Source organism: Lycium ferocissimum, chromosome 12, assembly GCF_029784015.1.
Source record: "Lycium ferocissimum isolate CSIRO_LF1 chromosome 12, AGI_CSIRO_Lferr_CH_V1, whole genome shotgun sequence".
NCBI lineage: Eukaryota > Viridiplantae > Streptophyta > Magnoliopsida > Solanales > Solanaceae > Lycium > Lycium ferocissimum.
The window spans coordinates 18,721,128-18,733,381 of NC_081353.1; positions in this window are offsets into that span (position 1 = coordinate 18,721,128).

The window sequence follows — 12,254 nt, forward strand, 5'->3', positions numbered from 1 at the left end:
TTGAATTTGAAAAAATCTTTTAAAAATTCTCCAGTTTTTTTTTAAATTTTTTCGACAAACTTATTTTTTCGATTTGTTGATCCCAATCTTCCGAAATTTTCCCAAACATGATATTTATTATTATTTATACTTGATGAGGGTCATGTCCTTTGCCTCCAAGGTTGTCCTTCCCAGTTATGACTTACGAGATCATAATTCATCCTTTACTTCACAGTTACGTACTTCCCATGGCTTTTATCTTTCACAACTTCACAGACGTCCCGATACTCCATTACGTGGCGTGCTCATGCTCTGAAAAGTGCGAGGTGTAACATAACTGCTCCTTAAGCTCTCTCAACTTAGCAGGTGCCATCCAATATGGCGGAATAGAAATAGGACTAGTGCTCGGATCTAAGTCAATACGTAAAATCAATGTTGCGATCGGGCGCGATCCGACAGAATACCATGAACTCGCTCACAATGCGAATAGACTCAAGGGGTGAAAATGCAACAGTCGTATCACGAACATGAGCCAAATGGGCTAAACACCCCTTACTTACTAACTTCTTTGCCCAAAGGAAGGAAATGATCTTCTTCGGATGGGGACTGGGAGTACCCCTCCACTCAAGCCTAGGAATGCCCAGCATGGCTACGGTGTTCGTCTTGGATGTACCAGATTGCAAGATAAGGAGAAATCCAGGACACACCCAATATAACACCAAAGTCCACCATATCGAGAATAATCAAATCTACCCAAGTGCCATACCCTATAAAAGTAACCAAACAAGATCGGTGGACTCGATCAATAATCACAGAATCTCAAACCGGAGTAGACACATAAACAAGTATATCTAGGCTATCGTAAGGCAAATCCCAACCAACGGCATGAAATACCGATACATACGAATAGGTGGATCCAAGATCAAATAACATGGTCAGGCTTACTGACGGACAAAACGGTACTGAAATCAGCATCGAGGCCTTTGCCTCAAGCCTACTAGGAAATGAGTAAGAATGGGCTCCACCACGCCTGCCTTGAGATCCCCCTCTCGTACTCTAAGAACTACCTCTAGCTAGCTGGGAACCACCTCTAGAACCATAAGAAGCACCGCAACCGGACTGAGCGTCGCACCTCTGAGAAGTACCGCCTCAACTACCAGATAATGTAGGAGTCCTCGGCGGCTGTGTCACGACCCAACCGAAGGGCCGCGGCGGGCACCCAATGCTAACCCACTCGGGCACCTCTTATCATACTTTCACATTTACATCTAGGTGAGCCACATAGCTAAATCATACTTTTATTCCTCATTCATACTATTTCCATTGGGCAACAATACATTTATATCATCATCAACAACTATGCCAATAACAATGTACATAAGCCGACGAGGCTAACAAAATAATATCCAAAATATAGGCCGACAAGGCCAAATACATCTAACCGTATACACATGTCTACGAGCCTCGAGAGTATGTCATATCATATAGGCGGGACAGACCCCGCCATGCCCATAAATATGTACACAAAAGAATAAATACCAAAAGCCGTAGCCCGAATGAAATGGAGCTCCGCTATGTCCCCGAGTAATAAAGCTTATGGATCCGTTTGTCTCCTGCCACTGCCTATGGCATGACGCAAACGTCTAAAAATAAAAGGACGTCAGTACGAAGAATGTACAGAGTATGTAAAGCATGATCAACATCATTATGAAAGCATAATAGACAACATAAGAAATAGCATAAGATAGGAGATAGTAGTATCATCGTCATAAACACTTACTTGCTTTTCATAGGGACTTCCCATTTCTAATGCGTGATTGTGTACATACATCCGTATCCGTATCCGTACTCGTTTACATTTCGTATCCATTTTCGTATTCATATCATATTCATATTTATATCGTATACATATCCATATCATGTACATAGCATACCCGACCATGAAGGTTCAGTGTTTCACATACCCGGCCATGGAAAGGCTCGGTGAGTATACATACCTGGCCCTACCAAGGCTCAGGGTTATCCGTACCCAACTGCAGTGGTGCGCGCGATATATATATATATATATATATATATATATATATATATATATATATATATATATATATTCCCGCCATATAAGCTCGGATTTCATAATAGCTATACATAGACACATATACATAAAAGCTCATAAGCATCTTTAGCATCATTACTATCGTCGTTCATTACATCTATCCCTGAGGATTACTCATCATAGGAGGAATTTTAGTACAATCGTAACATATAGTGATTCATGAGCTTAGTAGCTTTTAAAGATAGAATCATTTGGAGGACATCATAGGCTCATAGAAAATTAGATGTTTGGCCAAGGAACCATGTCTTATGAAAGAAGGGTTAGCCTTACATACCTTTCCGTTCAACTATTCTATCACTTGCACGTTCTCCTTCAATGCTCACGTTTCTACCTTCATTAGAGTTATACTATCATTAGAAAATCGATAGCTTAGCATACATGACTAAAGCTAGAGAAAATTGGACAACATCTCCTTTATTTATACGACTTCTGCCATATCATATATCAACTCCCAAACATCAATAATAACATTCACAACATCATAACAATAGTCTTCATTCACCGACATTATCCTTACTTCTCAATTCACTTCCAATCATCCATATCCATGGTTATAGCACACGATTACATTCATTCCTATACAATGTCTATCCCATTTTCTTAACATCATTTATAACAAAACCATAATCGAAACATATCAAGAATCATGACTCAATCCAAGCTATTACCAAAATGACACTATTCCCACATTCATGACCCATTTTCTATATCCTTCTACAATCCAAGTGTTTCAACTTCTCAATACTTTAAACAACATGGAAATACCATAAAACTTACCTTAGATGGTGTAGGAATGAACCTTGGGTGGAAACACTTCACTTGAGCAAAACCCTAGTTTCACCTTCACTTGGATTCCTTGTCTTGGATGAACTTTAATGAGTTTCTTACACTTGATTCTGTTAGTTTGATGAAGTTGATCACTAATATCCCTTGAATTTTTGTTGGAAAAGTGTAGAGAAATGTTCTAGAGAGTTCTAGAGAGAAGGGGTGTGAAGGGGAAATGAAATGAAATTACTTGGACCCCTTATTAATAATACTCAAATCTGTCCCGACCATTTTTTACGGACCAACATACGGTCCGTATAAATTTCATTGACCGTATGTCTGGCCGTAGATTTGGTCCAGTGAGGCTGGCCATCTGGGCTGATTATACCGCCAAACATACGGCGGCCAGTATAATTTATACGGCCAGTATGTTGGACCGTATAATGCCCAGTTCTTCCGAACTCATTCTCATCGACTCGTTTGATCTCCAATCCTTATGGAATCTTCTTAAAACTTGTTTATCACCTCATTAACGATCTAAGGGACGTTATAACTTTTCTCCAAAACATCATTAAGTCATTGTTAACTTGTTACTCATAATTCCTTTTCGATACCTATCGTATGCCTTGCCTTCTCTTGGCAAACTTTCTTCTCTTACCTTGAATGTCTTTGAAATCTTAATTAGGGTCATCAAATGTCATTCCTTACTTATTGAAATACCGTATACTTCGTGCTGTTCGTTAGTCTATTCATTGTGCATCAACGAAAATTTTTTCGAGGTGTAACATCCTTCCCACCTTAATAACATTCGTCCTCAAATGTTAAGTCCTCGGGGATTCTATAAAAATTTCGCCAGAGTTTTCCCTGTAATATGGCACTACCATCCTATCACAACAGCCCATAATAACAATGCCTCACAGGGCCATAACATAATAGCAATAGAGTTTGGCCACACACGACCCAAATGCATAAAAGAGAAAACATACATACCTCTTGATCTTGATGTCTCATCTTGATCTCTTCCGGGGTCAAATAAGTGCGGGTACTTGATTTCATAATTTCTTCCGCTTCCCATGTCATTTCTTCTCGGTTATCGTTTCTCCACAAAACCTTAACGAGGCCACTTCTTTGTTTCTAAGCCTCCGTACTTGCCTATCTAATATGGCAATGGCTACCTCTTCATAAGTCAACTTTTCTGTCACTTGAACATCATTTACTGGCACGATCCTAGTAGGATCTCCAACACATTTACAAAGCATTGAGACATGAAAAAATGGGTGAACTGACACCAGATCAGGAGGTAGATCTAACTTGTAAGCCACTTTGCCTACCTTGCGCACAATCTCATAAGGCCCAATGTACCAGGGAATAAGCTTCCCCTTCTTGTCAAATCTCATAACGCCCTTCATTAGCGACACCTTTAGGAATACCAAATCTTTAACTTGGAACTCTAAGTCCCTTCGACGATTATCCGCATAGGACTTTTGACGACTTTGGGCTGCTAATAGCCGACCTTGTATGAGCTTAACTTTTTCTATAGCCTACTGGACCAAGTCTGGACCTATCACTTTTGTCTCTCCTACTTCAAACCACCCAATTAGGGATTTACACTTTCGCCCATATAAAGCCTCATACGGTGCCATTTGAATGCTAGAATGATAACTATTATTATAAGCAAATTCAATAAGGGGTAAGTGATCATCCAAATTCTTCCGAAATCCAACATACATGCCCGTAACATATCCTCAAGAGTCTAAATGGTACGTTCAGATTTTCCATCAGTCTGCGGATGAAATGCCGTGCTAAGGATCACATGAGTCCCCAAACCCTCTTGGAAGGACTTCCAAAAATTAGCGGTAAACTGAGTTCCTCTATCAGAGATAATAGATACTGGAACACCGTGAAGTCGTACTATCTCTTTAACATAAAGCTTTGCATAATCTTCTACCACAAATGTAGTTCTGACTGGTAAGAAATGAGCTGACTTCGTTAGTCTATCCACAATCACCCATATAGAGTCATACTTACGTCGAGAACGGGGCAAGCCTGTAATGAAGTCCATGTTAATTACTTCCTACTTCCAAGTTGGAATTTCTATAGCTTGCAATAATCCGCTTGACTTTTGGTGCTCGATTTTCACTTATTGACAGTTGGGACATTGAGTTACGAATTTCGCTATATCTTTCTTTATCCCATTCCACCAATATATAGATTTAAGATCATGGTACATTTTCATCGCTCCGGGTTGAACGAATATTAGCGGGGAGCAATGGGCTTCATATTTGGTGGCGTAACCACCTTACATAAGGAACACATAATCAGTTTTCGGCATCGGAGAAATCCATCTCCGCAATCTCAAATGATGACTTCTCCTTCCGAGAGTATATCTCGTAATGCATTAGCATGGGATCTTCGTATTGTCGCTCTTTCATTTCCACTACTAGTGACGAGGCTATTTGAATTACGAATGGTAGTTCCCCACCTTTCTACCTAAGTCCGCTACTCGAATTCCTAGGCTAGCTAATCGGGGCTGGAGCTCACGAGCCATTTCTTTTTTCTCTGGTCGTACATCACACAAACTTCCCATGGATCTACGGCTAAGAGCATCAGCCACAACATTTGCCTTTCCGGGGTGATATAGGATATCAACATCGTAATCTTTTAGCAATTCCAACCATTGTCGTTGCTGCAAATTCAACTCTTTTTGCTTGAAGATATACTGAAGGCTCTTATGATCTGTGTAAATATCCACATGAACACCATAAAAGTAATGTCTCCACATCTTTAATGCATGAATCACTGTAGCCAATTCAAGGTCATGGGTTCGATAATTTTTCTCATGTTTTCGTAATTGCCTTGAAGCATACGCAATCACCTTACTATGTTGCATCAACTCACAACCTAGCCCAATGCCTGAAGCATCGCAATAAATAACATAACCTTCCAATCCCTCTGGAAGTGTTAGGAAAGTGGTTAATCTATCGTTTAGCTCTTAGAAACTACGTTCACAAGCATGCATCCATTGAAACTTTGCATCGATTTACCGGGTCAGCATTGTGAGTGGTGCAGAAATAGGAGAAAAGCCTTCTACAAATCTCCTGTAATAACCTACTAAGCCCAGGAAGCTACGAACCTCCGTAGGAGTTATGGGCCTTGGCCAAGTCTTCACGGCCTCAATCTTTTGGCTATCTACCCGAATACCATCGGCTGAAACAATGTGCCCCAGAAATGTCACTGAGTTCAACCAAAACTCACACTTAGAAAAATTTGCAAACAACTCTCGAGTTTGAAGAACTCTAAGGACAGTACGTAAATGATCTGCATATTCTGCCTCGGATCTAGAATTCACCAAGATATCGTCGATGAATACAATCACAAATAAATCTAGGAAGGGCTTGAACACATCGTTCATCAAATCCATAAATACTGTCGGTGCATTAGTTAGCCCAAATGACATTAGGCGGAACTCAAAATGGCCATATCTTGTTCTGAAGGCTGTCTTAGGGATATCTTTCTCCCTAACTCTCACTTGATGATACCCGGATCTCAAATCTATCTTTGAAAACCATTTGGCACCTTGTAATTGATCAAATAAGTCATCGATCCTCGGAAGAGGGTATTTGTTCTTGATAGTCACTTTATTCAGTTGTCGATAGTCAATGCGCATCCGCAAGGAGCCATCTTTCTTTCGAAAAAACAACACGGGTGCTCCCCACGGGGATGAACTAGGCTTAATAAAGCCTTTCTCAAGCAAGTCCTTCAATTGCTCCTTCAATTCTTTCAACTGCGGAGCCATTCGTAACGAGGATAGATATAGGATTTGTATCCGGTAGCACATCTATAGCAAAATCAATCTCCCGCTCTGGAGGGAGGCCTGGAAGCTCTTCCAGGAACACATCTGGGAATTCATTCACCACGGAAACAGACTGAAGAGTTGGCGGTTTAGCTTCCACATCTTGAACCCGAACTAGATGATAAATGCAACCTTTTGTGATCATTTTCCTTGCCTTTAGATAGGAAATAAACCTACCTTTTGGTGACGCAGTATTTCCTTTCCATACTAAAACTGATTCTCTTGGAAATTGGAAATGAACCATTTTCATTCTGCAATCAACACTGGCATAGCAAGAAGCCAACCAATCCATGCCCATAATAACATCAAAATCCACCATTTTTAACTCATGTAAGTTAACCATAGTTATCCGTACCCAACTGCAGTGGTGCACGCAATACATATATATATATATATATATATATATATATATATATATATATCTATGTATATATTCTACCTGGCCATATAAGCTCGGGGTTTCATAATAGCCATACATAGACACATATACATAAAAGTTCATAAGCATCTTTAGCATCATTACTATCGTCGTTCGTTACATCTATCCCTAGGGGATTACTCATCATAGGAGGAATTTTAGTACAATCATAACATTATAGTAATTCATGAGCTTAGTAGCTTTTAAAGATAGAATCATTTGGAGGGCATCATAGGCTCATAGAAAATTAGATGTTTGGCCAAGGAACCATGACTTATGAAAGAAGGGTTAGTCTTACATACCTTTCCATTCAACTATTCTATCACTTGCACGTTCTCCTTCAATGCTTACGTTTCTACCTTCATTAGAGTTATACTATCATTAGAAAATTGATAGCTTAGCATACATGACTAAAGCTAGAGAAAATTGAACAACATCTCCTTTATTTATACAACTTCCTCAATAACATATATCAACTCCCAAACATCAATAATAACATTCACAATATCATAACAATAGTCTTTATTCACCTATATTATCCTTACTTCTCAATTCACTTCCAATCATCCATATCCATGGTCATAGCACACGATTACATTCATTCATATATAATGTCTATCCCATGTTCTTAACATCATTTATAACATAACCAGAATCGCAACATATCAAGAATCATGACTCAATCCAAGATATTACTAAAAAATGACACTATTCCCACATTCATGACCCATTTTCTATATCCTTCTACAATCTAAGTGTTTCAACTTCTCAATACCTTAAACAAAATGGAAATACCATAAAACTTACCTTAGATGGTGTAGGAATGAACCTTGGGTGGAAACACTTCACTTGAGCAAAACCCTAGTTTCACCTTCTTGTCTTGGATGAACTTTAATGGGTTTCTTACACTTGATTCTCTTGGTTTGATGAAGTTGATCACTAATATCCCTTGAATTTTTGTGGGAGAAGTGTAGAGAAATGTTCTAGAGAGTTCTAGAGAGAAGGGGTGTGAAGGGGAAATGAAATGAAATAACTTGGACCCCTTATTAATAATACTCAAATCACGTGTCGACCATTTTTTACTTTACTGAACATACGGTCCGTATAAATTTCACTGACCGTATGTTTGGCCGTAGCTTTGGTTTAGTGAGGCTGGCCATCTGGGCTGATTATACCGCCAAACATACGGCCAGTATAATTTATACTGTTATATCCCGTATTTTGTACGTCGGGACATTCCGAGCTATTGGTGGAAAGTTAAGGACAAGGCTATTCCGGGATACAAGATTGAGACTTTTGACCCTCGATTTTATTTTAAGGCATAAGTTGTTTATGAAATTATTGGTATGGAATATTAAGGGCAAAATTGGAATTAGAAAATTAATTAGTCATGCACCACAAAAGCCACATTTGGCCGTGTGGCATATGTGGGGGAGCCACCCATGAGTGGCCAAAATAAAATTCATCCAAGAGAGGTGGGCCATGGTACACTTGGATTAATAACATATGTGTATAATAAGATGACCAAGCAAGTTATTAAGTCATCTTTTATATCTCTAGAAAGATGAAGAAACATGGAGAAAAAAAAAAAAAAGAGAGAGAGAGTTCGGCCATGGGCAGCGAACCTATGCTCTTGAAAGTTGATCACAAAAATTATTCTCTCCTAGGTTTTCCACTCTTTGGAAGGTGCTAAACAACATGAAGTAGTAGTTGAATCAAGCAAAGCTCTTGTTCTTGTAAAACCTCACCTTGGCCGAATGAAGAAGTGAAAAGGAAGAAGGAAAGTTTTAATCCTCTTTTCATGTGTTATGAAGGGTTTGTGCATGTTGTGGTAAGTGGAAATGGATGAAATTCATGGAAATATGGAAGTTGGTATGTGGCCGTGCATATGTGTTTTTTTGTAGAATATGATGAACTAATTTTATTTAGTATGTTTTGGTTGTTGTTGTATGGATTCTATGGTGAAAATGATGATTTAATGGTCCAAGTTGAAGTAGAGAACGTTTATGGGCTGTTTTGAAGATAATGTGAATTTAGCGTAGTTTCTTGTATTGTTAAGGTTAATGTTGTGAATATGTGGATTATTGGTGTAGTTTATGAATTTGGAAGAAAAAAATGTGTTGTTGTTGTTCCTATGGCAATTGGAGAGTTTTGGGTGGTGTGTCACGACCCAACCCCGTAGGCCGTGACTAGTGTCCGAGCTGGACACCCATGCGCACTCATTAACCGAAATCAAAGATACAAACAATTTATACAGACATAGCGATCATACGTGGTTCCAATCTGTCGCATACAAACATATAAACTGCACAGAAGCCGGCAAGGCTGTCGTACTGTACATATCATATCGAAGCATACATACACGCAGCCGACAAGGCTGTCACGGCGGATGGGCCGCCCAAACACAACTCAAACGAACACAAGCGGACGGTAACTGACCACAACCCACATCTATGTCTACAGACCTCTAAGAGTCATAACAGAACCATATGACGGGACAGGGCCCCGCCGTACCCATGAACGAACATATATACAAATGACGAAGGTGTATGTACCAAAATGTAGGCTCCGGAATAAGGGAGCTCTCCGATGACGGAATAGGTGTCCTAGGCCGGCGGATCACCGACTCGTGCGTCCGTACCGCGGCAAAACGCGGCCCGAAGAAAGGGGGTCAGTACGGAATATGTACTGAGTATGCAAAGCATGAAGTACGGAAAATGAGATCATAATCGAAATAGGGGGTGCAGAAAATGAGCATAACAATCCGAAAACCAAAGTGCTTGCATCTGAAGTACAAATCATACATAAGCGGTACAGAAGACAAATATAACCATCCGAATGCCAAAATACTTAGCTTTCTTTTGACAAACATTCCTGTCTCATACATATACGGAAAATAGAACATATCATATGAGCTGACATTAACCGATGTGGGATTTGCCTAAACCAATGTGGGATTTGCCTAAACCAGCGTGGAATTTACCTCACTGCTGGGTTTGCCCCACCATTGGGTTTTCCCCACCATTGGGTTTGCCCCACCACCGGCTCCGATACTGACAGATCATATTCCAGATTATAGTATAGTGCGCACAATAACATACCGGCCCGGGACTCGGCGAAAGACATACGACAAAATGCACATGCAGAATCATGGAAACCATATGTAATGCAAAACACTTACAAAGACCCAATAGGATAATCAAAACGAACTGTTATTTCAAGACCGAAACAATAGTCAAATCAGGTTTTCTTCCGAATATCACTCGGGAACATATCAAACCGAACTTCAGAAACCATAGTCAAGTACCAAAATCATATGCATAAAAATCCTCATTTTAGACTCAACAGATAAATAAGTAATCATACTCGGGGGTCGGAAAGATACTCATATTAAGCTTTTTCAAAAACAGGTCGTTAGAACCAAACATAGAAAGTCGCGGGACTCACGGACGAGCGTCAACCCAATTCGGGCCCGCCTATGAAAGTTAAAGATTATTACTCGTTATCAAATCATCTACGAACATTTCATAGCAATCCGAGACCATATGTGAAAGTTACGACCGTTCGTAGTTACAGAACTCTTTTGAAAACAAAGCTTTTTATGAAACTTTTGAAATCCAACCATACAAAAGACATATAAACCATAGCTTGACCATATAAGGATGCCAACATCAAGAAGCAAATATGAATCATAAACATGTGCTCGAACTTCGGAATATAGTTGCCCCAAGCTCATAACATATCATAACTTACTCATACGTCTAGACATGCCAAAAGAAGGAAAGGACGCAGCTTTACATACCTCGATCGCTCTCAAAGCTAATCCAAATCAAACCTAGGTCCCGGACTCCCCAAGATCTACATAACATCAATAAATACCAACATTAACTATAGACATTTAGGAGTTCATTTCCAAACTAACACATAATTCTACGGGAATTTGGGCAGCACTTCCCCTGTAAATGCACAACCCCGAGATTTCAACTCGGCCAAATTCAACAACCACAACACCAACAATCATTCCAACAATATCCACAATCAATTCGAAACGCATTCGAACATTAATAATTCTCCTCCACACATTCCGACAACATTCCAATTATGTGCACTACAACTACATACATATAAACCAACATATAATCAACCTAACACTAATACTCACATATTCAATTACCAATCCGAAACCATTCAAACAATATTCAAGAACTCTTTAAACAATTCACACAATATTTCCAACAATCCAACAAATGCTCCAATTCACCCGAAATTGTTCCCCAAACCCGAGGACAACATCCATAACACATTCTCAACTTCCGAATCATGATTTGCACCAACAATTCACACTCTAACAATGTCATTCTCATAAATATACAAATTACATCAAATGCACAATAACCTCAAAATCAGTCCGCAACACTTACAACATTAACTTGAATCATTAAACTCTCATTTCCAACATAGAATCCACATAACAACAATAATCAAAATACTAAATAGAATTGATCCATACTTTGCTACACTTCACAAGCCATATTCGGCCAACACTACACATGCCAACTTCATGATTTTCATTCATCTCATCACATTACAACAACCAAACATGCTAACTAGAATTTAATTCATTACTTCTACACAACACAACACACACACACGGCCACATACCAAACACACGGCCTCAACTCCAACATACCATATTTCATGATTTTCATCCATTTCTTCACTCTACAACATGCACACATCATTTATAAAACATAAAAACAAGATTAAATCTTACCTTTTCCCTTCAACTTCACAACTAGCTAGGGCTAGCTAGGATGAAAATGAATGACCTATTAGCCCAAACAACAACTCCACGTTAACAAGGACCCTTCACTTAGTAGGTTTGCTAGAAAATACGGGATATAACATGGTGTTGCCCATTGGTTGGGTCGTGTGATCATTTTTGGATTGCTTGAAGTGTTCTTGAATTTTGTTTGAATGGTTTCGGATTGGTACTTAAATGTATGTAACCATTGATGTTGGCTTGATCATATCTGGTTAATTCGAACGTAAATGGAATGTTGCCGAAATATGTAGAAAAGAGTTATTGATGTTAGAATGCCTTTTAAATTAATTATTGATGTTGC